We start from the raw sequence: 9,585 nt of genomic DNA, 5'->3' as shown, positions 1-9,585 counted from the left end.
ACAGAGTCGGTTACAATGGGAGGAGATCTTCATATCGAATCGCCAAGCTTGCCTTCCACGCCAAGGAAAGTCTTATCCGGACACGGGACGATGTCTTCAATCTTGTATCTTCATAGTCCGGGAGTCCGGCCAAAGGTCATAGTCCGGCCATCCGGACACCCCCTAATCCGGGACTCCCTCAGGCTTCCTCAAATGCCCTAGGTCTTCGTGAGCAAGCAAGTTGGATGTACACCCACTAGTTTTCTTTTGTTGAGTATTCATTTATAGCTCTAGTGCATCCGTTGCATGGCAATCCCTACTCCTCATGTTGACATCAATTAATGGGCATCTCCATAGCCCGTTGATTATCCTCGTCAATGTGAGACCTTCTTCTCTTTTTTTTGTCTTCTCCACACAATCCCCATCATCATATTCTATTCCACCCATAGTGCTATGTCCATGGCTCACGCTCATGTATTGCGTGAAGGTTGAAAAAGTTTGAGATTATTTAAGTATGAAACAATTGCTTGGCTTGTCATCGGGGGTATAGAAGTTGGGAACATCTTTGTGTGACGAAAATGAAGCATAGCCTAACTATATGATTTTGTAGGGATGAACTTTCTTTTGCCATGTTATTTTGAGAAGACATGATTACTTTGAGTAGTGTGCTTGAAGTGTTACTATTTCTTTTATCAATATGAACTTTTATTTTGAATCATTTGGATGCCACAATAAATAAAATTACATTGAGAATTATGCTAGGTAGCATTCCACATCAAAAATTCTCTTTTTATCATTTACCTACTCAAGGACGAGCAGGAATTAAGCTTGGGGATGCTTGATACGTCTCCAACGTATCTATAATTTTTGATTGTTCCATGCTATTATATTACCCCTTTTGGATGTTTATGGTCTTTATTTTACACATTTATATCATTTTTGGGACTAACCTACTAACCGGAGGCCCAACCCGTATTGCTGTTTCTTTTTTGCCTATTTCAGTATTTCGAAGAAAAGGAATATCAAACGGAGTCCAAACAGAATGAAACCTTCGGAGGCATGATTTTTGGAACGAACGTGATCCAGAGGACTTGGAGTGCAAGTCCAGAAGCAGCCAAGGCGGCCACGAGAGAGGAGGGCGCCCCCCCCCTATAGGACGCGCCCCCTGTCTCGTGGAACCCTCGGGCATCCACCGACGTACTTCTTCCTCCTATACAAGCCTACATACCCCAAAAACATCCAGGGAGTAGACGAAACACAATTTTCACCATCGTAACCTTCTGTATCCACGAGATCTCATCTTGGAGCCTTCACCGGCACTCTGCCGGAGGGGGAATCGACCATGGAGGGCTTCTACATCAACATCCTTGCCCCTCCGATGAGTTGTGAGTAGTTTACCATAGAATTACGGGTCCATAGTTATTAGCTAGATGGCTTCTTCTCTCTTTTTGGATCTCAATACAATGTTCTCCCCCTCTCTTGTGGAGATCTATTCGATGTAATCTCTTTTTGCGGTGTGTTTGTCAAGATTCGATGAATTGTGTATTTATGATCAAGTTTATCTATGAATAATATTTGAATCTTCTCTGAATTCTTTTATGTATGATTTAGTTATCTTTGCAAGTCTCTTTGAATTATCAGTTTGGTTTGGCCTACTAGATTGATCTGTCTTGCCATGGGAGAAGTGCTTAGCTTTGGGTTCAATCTTGTGGTGTCCTTACCCAGTGACAAAAAGGGTTGCAAGGCACGTAATGTATTGTTGCCATCGAGGATAACAAGATGAGGTCTATATCATATTGCTTGAGTTTATCCCTCTACATCATGTCATCTTGCTTAATGCGTTACTCTGTTCTTTGTGAACTTAATACTCTAGATGCAGGCAGGAGTCGGTCGATGTGTGGAGTAATAGTAGTAGATGCAGGCAGGAGTCGGTCTACTTGTTGCGGAAGTGATGCCTATATACATGATCATGCCTAGATAATCTCATAATTATTCGCTTTTCTATCAATTGCTCGACAGTAATTTGTTCACCCACCGTTATACTTATGCTATCTCGAAAGAAGCCTCTAGTGAAACCTATGGCCCCCAGGTCTATCTCTTATCATATTTGCTTCCAATCTATTTTTATTTGCATCTTTACTTTTTGCATCTATATTATAAAGTACCAAAAATATAGTTATCTTATCATACTATCTCTATCAGATCTCACTTTCGCAAGTGGCCGTGAAGGTATTGACAACCCCTTCATTGCATTGATTGCGAGTTCTTTGTTTGTTTGTGTAGGTGTGTGGGACTTTTGAGGAGCCTCCTACTGGATTGATACCTTGGTTCTCAAAAACTGAGAGAAATACTTACGCTAATATTGCTGCATCACCCTTTCCTCTTCAAGGAAAACCAACGCAAGCTCAAGACGTAGCATTGCTTCGAAAGAATCGAAGAATTGCTAGAGACCAATTGAAATATTCTCATATTATTGGCTCGCTTATGTACTTAGCCAGTGCTACAAGACCTGACATCTCTTTTGTTGTTAGCAAACTGAGCCGATTTGTCTCAAACCCAGGAGATGTGCATTGGAAAGCTCTAGAGAGAGTTTTGCGTTATTTGAAAGGCACTGCAAATTATGGAGTTCACTACACTGGGCATCCAAAGGTGCTTGAAGGGTATAGTAACTCAAACTGGATCTCAGATGCTGATGAGATAAATTAAGACCACGAGCGGTTATGTATTCACTCATGGAGGTGGCGCTGTTTCTTGGAAGTCTTGCAAGCAGACCATCTTAACGAGGTCAACAATGGAAGCAGAACTCACAGCACTAGATACAGCTACGGTCGAAGCAGATTGGCTTCGCCGGCTCTTGAATGACTTGCCGGTTGTTGAGAAACCTGTACCGGGTATCCTTATGAACTGCGACAATCAAACTGTGATCACGAAAATGAACAGCTCAAAGGATAACATGAAGTCATCAAGACACGTTCAGAGAAGGTTAAAGTCTGTTAGGAAAATGAGAAACTCCGGAGTTATTGCATTGGATTATATCCAAACGTCTAAAAATCTGGCAGATCCTTTCACTAAGGGTCTATCACGTAATGTGATAGATAATTCATCGAGGGAGATGGGTATGAGACCCTCAATATGAGTTGTTCACAGTGGTAACCTATTCTTTGTGATCGCAAATCCCGTGAATTAGATGTGGAAGACAAGCTGTTGGTCAACTGGGAGGAGAGTACCCTTACTATTAAAAATACCACTCCATGAAGATGCAATACTCTCCTAATCTGCATGGCAGGTTGATGTATATCTTAATGTGTTCTAAGTGGCTCTTTGAAGCAGAGATGTTGTCCTGCAGAACATCTTTTGAAGAACGCACCTATATGAGTCTAATTGTTAAAACGTCGCAATCTATGAGAGTAGGGTTCTCTCTAGTAAACTCATGAAAGGTCTCGGAGTATGACGCATAAGCTCCACCCGCGGGGAAGACCCACGGTAGCCACGTACCGGTCAAGGCTTTGTGTGAAGCTAGATTCGCAGAAAACTTGTAGTTCAAGGCCCAGTCCACTGTTCAAGTTGCTTAGTAGTGTAGCATAGAGTTCTAGGTGGAAGTTCAACTTAACAGTCTCCACTGCAGTACCGGTATATAAAACAATGTTTTGGAACCAAAGGCAAATTTTGTGTGCCTCTGGCATCTGGTGGGGGTTGTTGGAATTTTTGTCTATTTGGGCCTAGCCCAATAGCAGTTTCAGAATTCCTAATAAATCCTAGAAGCCCACGCAGCCCATTCGTGCAAGGCAAGAGGTGGAACGAAAGTTTAGTCCCATATTTCTAGTTTAGAGGGAGTTGAACCTCTTTATAAGGGAGGTTCTTTCCCCACATGTATGAGCATGAGAACAAGAGGGACATCCACGCGCGCTCCGCCGCCCGCCACGCCTCGCCTCGCCTCGTCATGACGCGCCGCGCCGCGCCGCGGGTTGCGGGAATGAGCCGAGCCGATGTCTAAATTTTTGCCACGCACGACGGGTATGCAAACGGTCACACGAGAGCTGAAACGTTTTGCTATAGTGGAGACTGAATATGAACGGCGCACCTCTTCGCATGCTGCCTGTTCGCTTCGGCTCCCTCCATTGCTTCACCCCCGTCGCAGCATGTTCGCGTCCCTCTCCTGTGCCTATATAAGAGAGGTCGCTCCTCTCCAGACAGACACATCAGAAGGTCCTCTTCCTCTCGCCACACAGTTCCTGAGCACTGCGTTGCTGCTACAATCTTCCCCATCCCGGCTTGCGGCGTGCACCGCAGGTCGGGACAGTAGGCCTCTGAAACCGCACCTTTTGAGTCATGTACGGGAGATGGGTGATAAGGTTTTTGGGGAGCGCTCTGCGCGACTACTGACTTCTTCGTCACGGACGCCCCGGACTCCGACGACTACTTCCCCGATGACGACTACTTCCCCGACGTCGACAACCTCCTCGACAACATGGAGGACATCGACCCCAAGTCAAGTGCCTCTGCTCCTACTGCTGTCCCGTACGTGTTTTTCCCCTTTCTATTAGAGGTTCTGCTTCAGTTCCTTGTTCTAGTTTTTGCCCTAGATATGTTAGACTCTATTTCATATATGCAACTTGGTATACTGTCTGCTCTAGATATGTTTAGTTACGGTTCATATATGAACATGCTGTTTACCTTCTCTTTGTCAAATCGCATGGCTTATTTTATCACTGCTATACTAGCCATGCTTTTTCTAGTATTTCTGTTAATAAAATCATTCGATAAATTGCTCATATTTCCAACATACACCTCAACCGCAATAGAGTGCAAGGCCTTGCCAATATTATCATAGATTATTTTGACCCTAATCCAACCTTTCCGCAGAAGTATTTTCTCCGTCGATTTCGAATGCACGCAAGTCTCTTTCTCACCATTGCAAAACTTGTGGAGAAGCATGATGATTGGTTCAAGCTCAGGAGGACTGCATGCAAAGAGATAAGTGCAAGCCCTTTGATGAAGTGTATCGCGACTGTTCGAGTTCTAGCCTACGAGTGTTTGACCGATGACATTGATGACTATGTCCCCATCGGGGAAGATACAATCTTGGAGGTTGTTCGAAGATACACAAGACCGTGATTGATATCTTTGAGGTAGAGTACTTGAGGGCACCCAACGATGAAGACACCGAGTGTCTTTTGGCATCGAGTGAAGAAAGTGGTTGGTTTGGGATGTTAGGATCAATTGACTGCATGCAGTGGAGATCGAAGAATTATACTTCCGGGTGGAAAGTTCAGTACAGAGGCCATTGCAACAATCCAACAATCATTCTCGAGGCTGTTGCATTGGATGATATATGAATTTGACATTCATCCTTTGGGTTGCTTGGCTCTCATAATGACATGAATGTGTTGCTGAGATCACAACTGCTTGCTAGACTTGTTGCCAGAGAAGCTCTTCCTTGCAACTATAAGTTCAATGGTTGTGAGTACATGATGGCTTACAACCTTAGGGATGGCATCAATCCTCCATGGGCCACATTTGTCAAAGCAATCCCACATCCAAAAGGTAACAAAAGATCTCACTTTGCAATACGTCAAGAGCTGACTAGAAAGGATGTGAAGAGAGCTTTCGACGTTTTTCTCATTGAATGCTTGTGCTGCTCGCCAACTGCTACTCCCTTGAGTAGTCGAATACTTGAATGCTTGCAGTGCTGCTGAATCTTGAATGATGAATTCTTGCTACTTGGCTGCTTGTTTTTAGGTAGCATTGCATCTGGGACCGACACAACTGGTAGCCAATCGATTGCCCAGGGGTGAGAGCGAAGATGCAACTTGCAATGACACGGGAAAAGGATCAATCAAGCATCAAGCATTTGATAGAAGAGACAATGGATGGGGCAGTATTCTGATCTCTTTCTCATTAATTTTCTGTCTTAACTCTATATTACATGGCTTATTTTTATTTTATTTTATATATCTCGTTTCCACGTATGCGTATCCCCCTCTTTCCACCCCGCGTCCATGCTTTTTAGCTCTTTGCCAGCGAAAGCACAACAACTGCACCAAGCTCGCGACAAGCCATCGACTTCGGCACCACGCGTGGACGAGGGAGGGGATGGGCGAGGCGCTCGGGCTGCCGTGGGTCAATTGAGCACATACGCAACACACCCACGAGCTCGCACACAACACACATGCACACCAGGGAGGAATGCCACCTTGGGGGCGCACTGGTACGGGTGGTCCTCAATGTGAGGCACCATGTATGCCCGCGAGAAGAGCTATTTGTCCCTCAGCTAGAGGGAGTGCATTCCATCAAGCAGCTCGTGTGCGATACACCGGCGTGCAAGGCAGCTGCAACAGCACACCGAGAGAGATAGTGGCGCCCGGCGGCAACATCCCACGCCACCCCACTCCGTTGGCACCTCCCTCGTGTCCTACTTGCCGTTGTCCACCCGCGTCGGAGCAACAACTTCCACAGGTGGAGGGGCGGCAACGACAATCTCTCCAACAGGCTTCACGAAGGGAGCGGAGGTCGTGCGAGTGGCAGGAGCAGTGGACCAGTGCGCCGGACGGTTTGCTGCTGAAAAAAAGACTAAGCGACAAAAACCAAAGAATGAGAAACCTCAAAGGTGGCACGACCAATCAGCACTAACACTGAGGAAAATACTAAATGGGGTAAAATGTGGGACGAGTTTGCTTAAATGGAGTATAAATTTAGTAATATATGTCACAAACGATGAAACTTGCGGGTAAAAGAGTGAAAATAACTCTAAATTAATCAATTCTAACTAAGAGAACACTTTTATATGGAAGTATATTGTACAAACCTTGCACATATAAATCTTACTGACATGGTACACACAAGCTAGACCATGTGACCTTCACTGACATTACAAGACCGTACAAATTACTTGAATATTTTGTCGAGCTTCCACTCTTCTGCGGTTTAAACCACACGGTGTCAGACATAATATCCTCAATGTCGTAATGAAAATATCCAGGAATTTTCGAATCACCAACAACGCCATCAGGATAGCAATTATCATCACCTGAGTGACTGTTGTACGTGTACAAGTCTATAGTCAAATTCTTGGTGTAATCCACACAAACTGTGACCGGTGGCAGCCTGCAAACACTCAACTTGCCATTGAAGACTGAAAAAGCACCCCCTTGCATGGTACGATAAACCGCAGTTATTGTAAGTGAATCAAACAAATTGTCCCCAAGATGATGCACCTCAAACCCCAACACAGCCAATACGGCCTTTGGGATAGAAGCCATTCTTAGATCGACGCTGCCGTGGTGGCCAGTGTTAATGTGCCAATGGAGCCTTTCATATTCTGCATAGAAAGATGGAGCATAGACCGAATATCCGTCTATTAACACCTTATCATCTTCACCTTCTTGGTCTTTAATTAGCAAACGATATTCAATTAGCACAAGCCCAACTGCATAGATGCCTTGATGCGGGTTAAGTAGAGGTTGAAGCTTACAAGAACCCTGTATATTGTATAGTTAGACATATATCCTGCAGGTTTCTTCAATAGTCTTCAATAAAGAGACAATAAGAAAAAGGTACAACATAACTCACCGGCTTAAGCTTACATGGTTTGTCTCTAGAGTATTCAAAGATATAGTTGCGTAGTTGGTTGTTACGTACATCTCGGAACGCAATCATACCGTACACCTCTAACGCGGCATCATGAGGAGACAATAAATTCAAACTAAAAACTTGGATAGCCCGTCGACAAGGTTCGTTCTCTCTTTTGTCGACCCAACGGTTTTCCCATCTGGGCAATGGAGGCACTGCAGGCAATATGAAAACAAATCATTAGATATCAAAAGTTGTGATGTGGATACATGTATAACGTCATACGGATTAGAACTTGGGAATATTAGAATAGAACCCAAGGAAGACTTCTCTCGATTTTTCTCCTTACATATGCTTAGGTATGTTTTTATGACTTATGGAACTCCCTTCCCTTGGTTCACAAGCAAATCATTGGACATGGTGTAGAAATACAGAATATGACTTGCTTGAGCTACAAATGGGCATGTACATGCAAACTTTTTTTAATAAAGGCATACCGTCAAACTTTTTAAAATTTTGTCACCGGTACAAACATATTTGAGGCCTGATAATTCGGTTGGTTTGCAGGATTCAAAACTAAGTGGATTCACATAAAAAAACGTAAGAAATTTTCCTGAAGGATAAGGTGCATGCCACAGCTGTCAAAAACAAATATTTTTTTCATAAGATTGGACTGAATCAAAACTTCTGTTTGGAATTGCATGCCAAAAAACCATAAGAAAAGTACATATGATTTTCAATCCTGCAATTGAAAATAAGAACATAAATTCTAACAAACAGTATATATCAAAAATTCTACTTACGAACCAACGGGCGCTTGATGTTTAGAAATTGACCACCAATCTGTCAGGCTGTGATGTTCTAGAATCTTTGGGTTCAGATTATATAAAATCTAGTCACCATATATTCTTAAAACTAAGTGGATTCGCAAAATAAAAACCACACAATTGCAATTAAGCGTGGCCACTTACGCAAGCTTTGCGCAGATAACAGACTTGGATCGAGCTGATGGCACGGGCCCTCGACCTGAAGGGACCCTTCCCAGATCCCCCGCGGTCTCTTGGCGCTGGACATGGTCGGAGGAAACCGCATCTGATTCTCCCACCTCTCCTCCATGTCGGCGACGTAATAAGGGTTCCCGTCCTCGTGGTAGAACGTATACCCGTACCCCCAAGAACCACCATAGTGGAGCTCCTCTTCTTCTTGGTCTGATTCGTGCGGTTCGTCTGGTTCGTAGTACCCGTAATCGCCTTCGTCGTCTCGCTCTTTCTGTTCCTGCACGATGGAGTCCAGCTCCTTGTCCCACAGCCAGGTGCCGAGCACCGCATCCTCTAGCTTCTTTCTCATGGCCGCCAAGTCCAGATCCGGCTCCATGGCCGCCGCGGGATCGACCCGCAAGGACAGATTCACGGACGGAAAAGGCGAAGAAAGGAGGGATTGGAGGAACCGACCTTCTCCTCCACCCTCCGTGATCTCCTTCCTCCGCCGACACGGACGGATTGAAACACGGTTTTCCGGCGAGCGCCGGTGCTACTTCGTCGCGGACGCGACTTCGCTGCTGACTCTTCGCAATAGCGGCTAATGGGCTTTCTACTTTTGAACCCAGGGCAGGGGGCTAATGGGCTTTCTACTAGTATTATTTTACCTGATAGTCAGGCCGAAATTGAATATTACGATCATGTTACGGCTTTAACTTCATAAAAAAAATGTTACAGCTTTAACATAACAATAAAATTGTTTCCACCCTTCAAAGAAAAAAAAAACTAAAATCATGTTTCTCGGTCAATATGCGGATACTAGCTTCATGGTGGCAGAGGATTTGCAAGGGTTGGCATGGTGGTGAGAGATCATGAGGGATCGGTGCTCATTTCTTCATGGTATTTACTTCCAGTCTGCTCAAATGTCGAGGAAATAGAACTGCGAGCTTGTTTAGTGGGATTGTATATTGCAGTTTCACTGCATATTTGCATAAGACCGTCATTTTGGAGACTAACTATTTTTTACGAAAAATTATTTGTCTAATAATGTTCTGGATAA

The 9,585-nt window shown here is 44.3% G+C and overlaps 1 pseudogene; it reads right to left on the bottom strand.

The window, feature by feature from the left end:
- Nucleotides 1-6,391: 6,391 nt before the first annotated feature.
- Nucleotides 6,392-9,228, bottom strand: LOC119284109 (annotated as a pseudogene).
- Nucleotides 9,229-9,585: the final 357 nt, after the last annotated feature.

This window comes from Triticum dicoccoides, chromosome 4A (assembly GCF_002162155.2).
Source record: "Triticum dicoccoides isolate Atlit2015 ecotype Zavitan chromosome 4A, WEW_v2.0, whole genome shotgun sequence".
In the NCBI taxonomy this organism is placed as follows: domain Eukaryota; kingdom Viridiplantae; phylum Streptophyta; class Magnoliopsida; order Poales; family Poaceae; genus Triticum; species Triticum dicoccoides.
The sequence above is the reverse complement of the archived record's forward strand: the minus strand, read 5'-3'. Positions and strand labels throughout refer to the sequence as shown.